Genomic DNA, 9,867 nt, shown 5'->3' with positions numbered 1-9,867 from the left:
GGCCCACGACTACTCCATTATATAAGGACATCAAACCCCAAGGCAAAGGTATGCGTGATTATTTACTTACTAGCATCAAGCATCCAAGTATTCAACTCGCATCCACAGTATAGAATTGACTTAAGCATCGGAGCGACCCCGCTGGGCTAGTCACCCCGGGTTCTCTGATCTATTATTTTGCAGCTTGGTCCAGCTCGCCGCGCAACTGGAGTTCGGATCATCTTCCAGCTAGGAGTATCTAGATCACACACCATCAATTGGTATCGTCTGTGGGAAACGATCAAAAAGTCATCCCAATTTTAGTTGCAGTTTTAGCTTTCAATTTATCCCAATGGATTTTTCCAGCAACACCGGCAAAAGCATCAAGATGAACGTCACCGGGGGGCAAGATCAGCAATCAACCTTCCCCCAAGGTCCCACGGTATGTATCGGCCAGTTTACTATTCCCCTTACAGCTTCAGGAGTCCCGTCACTGTCTGTACTGCAGGGCACTATGCAAGTGAGCGTCCCGCTTCCCCTAGTGGGCATAACTTTCTCCAAGCCATCTGTGGTCCCTCCTGGAATTGGGCACTCCCAATTCCATGGCCTCATTCAGTGCATTCGGACAATACAGATCCAGATGCAACAGGTACAACAATTCCAAAAGTATCAATAGTGCTATCTGTACCAGCAGTATCAACAGCAATTCCCACCACTACAGCTGAACCAGCAGCCAATTCCACCCCAACACCCAGGGTTGCGTCAGGGCCAGAACCCGAATCGGCCTAGAACTAGCCAGATCGTCAACCGATCCCCCCATTGGAGTGAAGGGAACTCGCAGGTGCTAGTTCCTCCCAGGGGTCAAGTTTCGCCCCGTGGGAGGAGAGATGGTTAGCACACTCCTCCAGTCTCGCAAGGAAATTTTAGAAACAAGCCTGGGGATAGTCAACTCAACAGGGTCAATCCGGCTCGGCACTCCCAACAGGAAAATAATGACTCACGAGGAGATAACAACCAGCCCGGAGTTCAGGGTGCGAACTCGAGGCAAGACCCCTCCGTCCCTCGTGACCCTCGTGATAGCCGGTGCAAACTCCACAACCAAGAGAACCCGGCAAGAAGGAACCAGGATCCACCTCGCGATAATGTTCGTAGTGATGCCGAGATACCAGATCAAACAAAAATTAGCAGAACCAACGCCGAGCCGATGAAGAAGCAGCAGCGGCGATGTCGCAAGACATGTCACTCCTCGGCCAGAAACAGTCCGCCAGCAAAGCCAAGCCAGCGAGCAAAGCAAGCTAAAGAAAAGGAAGAAGTGAGCTCGGTGGCGACGAAGACTACGCCACCATTGCTTTTCTGATCATCTCCTCTGTCTCCCGAGCTCCTAGCAACTCCCATGCCAAAAGACTTCAAGGTGCCCCTATTAGATAAGTATGACGGGTCATTCGACCCCAACGATCATGTGGATTCCTTCTAGTCTCAGATGCACCTAGTCGGGGCTGACGAATCCTGCATGTGTGTGGCCTTCTCTACTACGTTTAGGGGGGTAGTTCGAACTTGGTATCGGAACCTCGCGCCGGGCTCCATCAAAAGCTGGTCCCAATTTGCTGACCTGTTTACTGCGCATTTCATTACCAACAAGTGCCTGAAGTCGCAAGAAAGCCTTCTGAACGTGGTTTAGAGGGAAGTTGAATTAATTAGAAGCTGCATAAAGTGCTTCAATGATACTTTCCTGCAGATACCGGACCTCGATCCAGCGGTGCGACTCATTGCGGCAAAGAAAGGAATCACCCATAAAGAGTTCAAGTGGCACGTGGTAGCTAACAAACCAAAAGAGATCACCGAGTTCCTCAAGTTGGCAGATCAGTTCATCGGTACCGAGGAGGAGATCAACCAAAAGATTGATAATCCACCGCTGGAAAAGAGGAAGAGAGAGAATGAAGGGACGAGTAATGGTGGGTAGAAAAGAAAGAAGAGCAAGTCCCCAAGAAGGGGAAGAAACAAGTCAAGAAGCCAATCCCCTTCGCGCAGGCACAAGCCAGGTCGGCACTCTAGAACCCCGCCCGGGGAGAGAACAAGCTATACGCCTTTGAATGCTAAGCGAGGAGAGATCTTAATGCCTATTAAGGATTCCTCCTTCGTCAAATGGCCTCCCAGTTTAAGAGGAGACCCGACAACAAGAAACCCGAATGTCTACAGCCATTTCCACCGAGATCATGAACACAACACGGAGAATTGCAAGAATCTCCGCTATGAGATCGAGGAACTTATTCGTCGTGGGTACCTAAAGAATTACATATTGCGAGAAGAGAGGGGACAAGCAGACCGATAGGCATATCAACAGGGGGACCAAAGGAGAAATGGCCCCGAGGTCAGCAAGCAAAATGAGCAACCACCTTGGCAGCTGCTAGAGGAAAGACCAGTCCGCGAGGTGATCAATATGATCACCGGCGGGTTCATTATTGTCGGCTGTACATCAGCAGGTGGGAGGACCTCGGTCCGCGAATTGGAGAACGAAGGCGACAACCTGCCAAAGTAACCTCGACTCGAAGAATCGATCTACTTAACAAACGACAATGCATGCGGGATCCAGTACCTGCACGATGATGCTTTAGTAGTGAAGCTAAGGATCAACGACTTCGAGGTGAAACGCATCTTAGTAGACTCAGGCAACTTAGTAAACATACTCTTCAAGGAGACTTTGACAACATCCTCCACAGTTCTCAGTCCTCACACTCTTAGGCAGCCACACAACCGGCGAAGCGGCGAACGTTCACTGGCGCAGCAACTCCGGCGGTGAGTCCTCTCCTTCTCTCTCTCTCTCTCCTTCTCTCTCTTTCTTTCTCTCTCTCGTTCCTCTTCTCAAATCTCAGACACCGGCAGCAGTGAGTTCTCTCTCTCTCTCTCTCTCTCTCTTGCTCAGACATGAACTAATCACTGTTAAAATCGCAGGTCGCACCTCACAGTCACCGCGAACTCAGCTCCGATGAACACAATCACTGGCAGTGAGTCCTTGGGTTTCAGGCTCGGGCTCAGGCTCGGTCTCGGGCCCAAGTTGTAGGCCCGTTGGTCGGGCTAGGCTTGGGCTCGGGCCTAACAAATTTCCATTAATGAAGAGTAAAAGCTCGGCCCAAGCCCGGCCCGGCCCATGAAGAGGTCTATCGACGGCTCGTCCAACCAATAGGGAAGCGGTGCAGGACTGATACTGTACGACCCAAGCGAGGTGAAGTTGGAATATGCTCTTCGGTTTGGATTCAAAGCATCGAACAACGAGGCAGAATATGAAGCGCTAATCACTAGGCTAACCTTAGCAAGGGAAATGAAAGCAAAGCACCTCATCGTATACAACAACTCAAAACTAGTGGTCAACTAAGTCACTGGCGAGTACGAAGCCCGTGACCCAACTATGGCAGCTTACTTGGCCAAAGTTAGAGAGATCCTGCATAACTTCATCTCTTGCTTTGTTAGGAAAATTCCGAGGTCCAAGAACGCTGAGGCCGATGCCTTGTCACGTCTAACGAGCACGAGCAACAACACTATGTGAACTGTGTACATAGAGGACTTACCTCGGCCCAACATTCTTGGGGGAGCAGAAGAGGTCGCTCTTGTGTCACAAGCGGAACCGAGCTGGATCGACCCACTCGCTGGTTATCTGCTCCACAGGACCCTACTTGCAGAACGCAATGCGGCTCGGAGGGTGGAGCGTCAGTCAGCCAAGTACATCCTCATAGACGGACAGCTGTACAGAAGATCGTTCACGCTCCCTTATCTACGTTGCCTGCGACCCTCAGAAGTTGAGCACGTACTTCATGACACCCATGAAGGCTTGTGCGGTGGACACTTGGGGGGCAGAGCCCTTGTATAGAAAGTGTTAAGGCAAGACTATTATTGGCTCACAATGAAAGCAGATGGACTCGAGCTCGTCAAAAATTGTGACAAATGTCGAAGGCATGCCAACATACACCACCAACCTGCTACTGATTTGAAATACCTCACCAGCCCATGGCCCTTCGCGTAGTGGGGAATCGACATCCTTGGTCCTTTCCCGCCAGCAACAAGGCAAAGGAGGTTCTTGGTTGTAGCAGTAGATTATTTTACAAAGTGGGTGGAAGTCGAACCCCTTGTAATGATCACAACCCGTAACATACATAATTTCTTTTGGAAAAGCATAGTATGTCGCTTCGGACTACCCTGGGTGCTGATATCTGACAATGGGATGCAATTCGAAGATGTTAAGTTTCAAAACTGGTGTAGCGAGATGGGCAATCAGCAAAACCTTACCTCAGTGGCACACCCCCAAGAGAACGAACAAGCAGAAGTAATTAATAGGGCGATACTTCATGGATTGAAAGCTCGCATAGCTTGAGCCAAGGGATTGTGGGTGGATGAACTACCCAGTGTCCTTTGGGCTGACCGAACTACTATCAAGACTGCGACGGGTGAGACCCCCTTCAACCTCACGTATGGCACAGAGGCGGTGACCCCGGCAGAGATCGAGGTACCCACATTACGATTGGAGGCTTATGATGAGGAAACAAATGATGAAGAGCTCCGTACCAACCTGTACCTAGTAGAGGAGGTGCGAGACTTGGCCTACATTCGGACCGCAGCCTACCAGTAGAGAGTAGCCCGATACTATAACGACCGAGTCAGAAAACGACAGTTCTGTGTCGGCGACCTGGTTCTTCAGAAAGTTACGGTACCTGAGCCCGGCGTAGGTAAGCTCGGACCGAATTGTGAAGGTTCGTACTGTGTAAAGCGGGTGTTTGGGGAAGGCACATATGAGCTCGAGACTTTGGAAGGGAAGTAGGTACCTCGAGCATGGAACATCGATAACCTAAGAAGGTACTACTTATGAGCACGTGACTCCAAGGCAAAATTTCTCTAAGTCTATGACCACCAAACTGGTCAAAAAATAAGACCGACAGGAAAGAGAACTATAGCCGTAACCCTAGCACTACAATAAGTCCTATTCACCTCTTCAGCATAGGTAGATAAGTCCTAGTCGCCTCCTCGAAATAGCCGTAACGATTCTCAATCGCTGCTTCGGCTTGGGCAAGTATCCCGTGTGTAGACAGGTTGGGTATATACCCTACAGTGTCTATCCACCTCGGTGTACAACAAGCACAAGGTTATTCCTACCTGGAGTCCATCTCGCTAGTCTGGCACTTCGGGATAACCAATCACCTCTTCGGCTTGGGCAAGTAAGTAGCCCGTGCATAGACAAGTCAGGTATACCCTACAACATCTATCCACCTCGGCATACAACAACACAAGGTTATTCCTACCTCGAGTCCAGCTCACTAGTCTGGCACTTCGGGAAAACCAACACTTAGAAAATTTCTTACTTAGAAAGATTTTTGCAAACTTAAGACGTTTTGAATCATTATATTTCATTAACAAAAAAGTTCCAAGTACATGGTTACTATAACCGTGCTCGGAGGCCCGGGACATACACTATATGGGGGGGGGGGGGTCCAAGAAAAGAGGCATGTTTAAACATCAGATTTTCCAGAATCTCCTCCAGCAGGTAGGTTGGTCTCCATGTGGTCCTCCTCCACGTCATCTCGACCTACCTCCCCTAACGGTCTCACCTCGTGAAGTTCCTCATTGCTTTCTCCCTCGGAGGTGTCAGGTTCCTCGTCAGCCTCCTTCGCCATCTCTGGAGTAATGGTAGACATGGAGATGGATCTAAGATCGAGCTTGGGGACCTTCTACCGCACCAACCACCTGCTGAGCTTGAAGCCCGATCGGTACGAGCCAGAACCATACTTGACCTGCAAGTCGTAAAACTCAGGGGACTCTTTGAACTCCTTGATGGCACGATCTCTCTCCTGAATCCTCGCTTCCTAAATTGCAGTGTTGAAGATTTCAGTGCATTCCTTGATCATCGCCTCAAGGTTTTCATTCTCCCGGAGGAGAGCTTCCTTCTCCCCCTTGAACTTCTTCTTTTCCTCCGTCAGTACTAGGATCAGCCCCTCCTGGCTCCGAGCTCCCTTTTTGGCTCTAAGAATTTCACCCCGAGCTAAGTCCAGCTCGTGGTAAAGCTTCCGAGTGTTCTCTTCGGCCTCCTGAGCTCGCTTCAAACGGATCTCAGATTGATAGACTAGCGAGTGGATAGCGGAGTTCACCTAAAAACAGAAAGCAAGCGTAAGTATCAATGGCAGAAGAATAAGAAAGTAAACGAAGGGGAAAGTTACTTACCACCATACAATAGCTAGCTGATCTCCCTCCGAGCTAACTCGTTGGCATGTCAGCCCACTCCGCGACCTCCGTAGGAAACACTGCGTCTTTGCTCTTAAGAAGACCGAGCCTCGGAGTCATTACACTCTCCTTCGCTGAGGGGGGCTAAGGCTCAGGCGCTGAAGTACCTTCGGGCTCGCGAGGTGGGCTCTCCTCATCCTGATCCTCTTCCAGGTCAACAACTGGAGGTTAGGGGCGAACCTCCTCCCTTGGGAGCTCGGTAGAGGATGGCTCTGGCACTGTGACCTCGGGTTCAGCAAGAACCGAAGAGGTGGCCTCCTCGACAGGACCTTTTCGAGGCCTTCCTCTTCTTCCCCTTTTGAACAATCCTTAAGAAGTTGGCGGCATTAACACCTATCATAGCTTCTACAAAAGAGAAGAAAAAGAGAATTTTCAGTCAGTTGCGAACTGAAGTGCAAAAAGGAAAAAAAAAAGAGAAGTAATGTGTGTGCCGAGGTGGAGGCCTACCAAGAGGACTCATCCTAGCTCGTACAAGCTTCTCCTCGGCCAAGAAATCTTCCATCTCAAGGCCGAGGTCCCTCCAAGAATGGATGACCGCCCTGGTCTCTGCATCCAGCCTCACCCCGAGGTCCTTAATGGCCACTCGCTAGTGAGTCGAGAATGGCCATCCTTCAGGGTTCCGAACAAAAAAGTATCTTCTCTTCCAGGGTGATACCTTGTTCGGGTTACCGAACAGGACCTTGAACCCGAGGCGAGGTGAGATATAGTAGCTCTTCCAGGTGTCCCCGTGCAAGCAAGAAGAATTTTTCTTAATAGAACAAATCGAGCTAAAGATGTCTAGAGTGAAAGGTCGGTTATACTCGCAGAAGAACGAGATTGTACCAACAATAGTATGGATGGAGTTCGGGTGTAGCTGATCGATAGTGACGTTAAAAAACTTAATAATTTCTATGATGAAGGGTGGAGCGAGAAGCGCAGCCCAGCTACGAGCTGCTCCTCAAAAACCCCGAGTTCGTAATGGTCGTGGACCCAAGGGTACTGACCCAAAGGAATACTGAAGACAAGAGTATCGGGGAGACGGTAACGAGATATTAAGGATAACAATCGGTCCGAGGTCAACGTGGAAGGGCCGAAGTTGTCTGAATCCCGACCTCGAGAAGAAGACAAGACCCCCTCTTCGGAGGTCGGCCGCTCTACCTGAGGTTCAGGTTCCTCAAGCCGAGATGGCTCGACATCAGGTAAAGGCACTTCTCCTAAAAGGTGTAAAGAGGAGCTCTCTAGCGAAGAGCTGGCCTCACTAGTGGGAGTTGAGGACCACACCTCGGCACCCCCGGGCTCGTTAGAATCACTAAGTAACCTATCCATGCTAGCACTAAACATATTGGACAGAAAAAGGAAAAGGGAACAACCAGTGAAAGAAGACGAACTCACCAAAAAAGGCGATAACGACCTCGGACACAAGGGAACAGAATGGCGAATTGAAGGACTCCGATGCAATCTCAAGAGAGCTCAGTCACACGATTTATGGCGAGGATAATGGGCCCTTCAGACCCTATTTATAAACCACCACATCCGGAAATCAACGGTTGAGATCTGTGGGATCCGACGGCTCCCATGAAAACCGGTTGCACGCTACCTGAGGACGAAATCGGTTGAGCGCGCCCTTTGGTGTCTGCGGAATTTATAAACAGTGTGACGTCCACGCGTGACCGAGACGCGACCTAGGTCATTTCATGGTTGAGCCAGATGATTGAATAGGTCTGACCAACGGTCCGCCCTCCAAGTTGCCTAGACTTCGTCCCAAATCCACCTGGACTCGTCATGAACTCCCTGCACTGAGTCAGGACCCCTGGAACGAGGACACAATTTGCTCGAGGGGTGACAACTCAGCCAAAGGAACCCAATTTGCAACATTCGGAGCTAGGATATTCAGTCACCTCGGCCCAAAAACCACCTTGGCGTAGAGACACCTCGACACCCAATCCAGTTTGGGACTAAAGAAGTGAAGTACCAGTTCGGAGCTAAAGAGTTGAAATGCCACATAATCGACTCCAAAGGCCTCCCCAACGGACCCCGAATTTCTCGGGATCTCGACGAGACTCATCCTAGCTCCGCCTGAATTGGAGGTAAACGATAAACCTTATCAACACATTGCTCTCCTTAAAAAATGAAACAGATCTTATCTGCACAGCCCAGAGATCCTAGAGCTCTTTCATAAGGCCCACGACTACTCCATTATATAAGGACATCAAACCCCAAGGCAAAGGTATGCGTGATTATTAACTTACTAGCACTCAAGCATCCAAGTATTCAACTCGCATCCACAATATAGAACTGACTTAAGCACCAGAGCGACCCCACCGGGCTAGTCACCCCGGGTTCTCTGATCTATTATTTTGCAGCTTGGTCCAGCTCACTGTGCAACTGGAGTTCAGATCATCTTCCAGCTAGGAGTATCTAGATCGCGCACCCTCAGCTATAAGTATACGGAATGTTTGGCATGCAATAGAAGTTCTGGACTGTGGAATCTTATTTATGTGATTAATTTTCAAGAATGAATAGGGTTTTTTCTATAGTTTAAGTGCTTATTTACTTAATATATTTTACAAGAATGAACAAATAAGCTATATTAGAGTTGTTCCACCACTTTCTATAGTTTACAATCGCTGACCAAAATCAACGATTTTGGGAAAAACAGAACCAGTCAAGTGACCGATTTCTGGTTTTTCCGGTCCGGTACAATTTTAAAAACCATGATACGAATAATCCTTCTTCATCGGTGCCTTGGAGGTGGAATCACTTGGTTTATGATGCCCGTCAGCTGGCAGCCCTGCATGGGCATATCACTTTTAAATTTGTTTGTAGAAAACTTAACATAATTGCTCACACTCTAGCTTTGTCATGCTTTAGGTCGAAAATCTTTGGTTTTTGGGTCACAGAGGCCCCAACATGTATTAAGCAATTTCTTTCAAATTAAGTAAGCATATTTGAAGCCAAAAAAAGGAGGCAAATTTGTTATTTGTACAAGGATCTACATTTCTTTGAAGACAAGAGGCAAGTCTTTTTCAAGGCTAATGTGTTTGGATTCTTAATTCACAGTTTGAACCCTTTTTCCTTGATGCATTACTTGAATTGCATCCAAGGCTTCATGTAAGGAAGTTTTACCCATCCTTTCTATAGTCCACACTCCACACTAGGTAGAAAATGGCCCTGCCCTCGATAATGATCTCCTACCCAAGTAATCTAACAGGTTGCCTACCCATTATTTAAGATTGAAGCATCAAAGTTATGACTTTTGGCTGGTAGAATGTTATGGACACACTGCCCGGCAGCACACTACGGCACAGTAACAGGCAGCGGCACGCACAGCAGCACACATCGCCTGGCAGCGCGCAGCACGCACCGCCCAGCAGCGTGCAGCACGCAGCACGCACCGCATGACAGCAGCACGCACCACATGGCAGCATCACTATGAGACGCGCGCGCCGCCCGACAGTAGCGGTAGGGCGGGACCCACATGACAGCTCATCAGGGTGGGCCCACACTTATCTTGCCACATCAGCTCTGCTCACCAACTCGCTGCCAGCTACACCAATCCTTATCGTTATCCTTATCTTATCTCATCTTAAGTAAGAATTGTGTTACCATTAGGAGTAGGTAATTAGGAGTTTGAGTTCAAGTTGGAGT

This window comes from Nelumbo nucifera, chromosome 4 (genome assembly GCF_055504915.1).
Source record: "Nelumbo nucifera cultivar China Antique chromosome 4, China Antique-T2T, whole genome shotgun sequence".
NCBI lineage: Eukaryota > Viridiplantae > Streptophyta > Magnoliopsida > Proteales > Nelumbonaceae > Nelumbo > Nelumbo nucifera.
The sequence above is the reverse complement of the archived record's forward strand: the minus strand, read 5'-3'. Positions refer to the sequence as shown.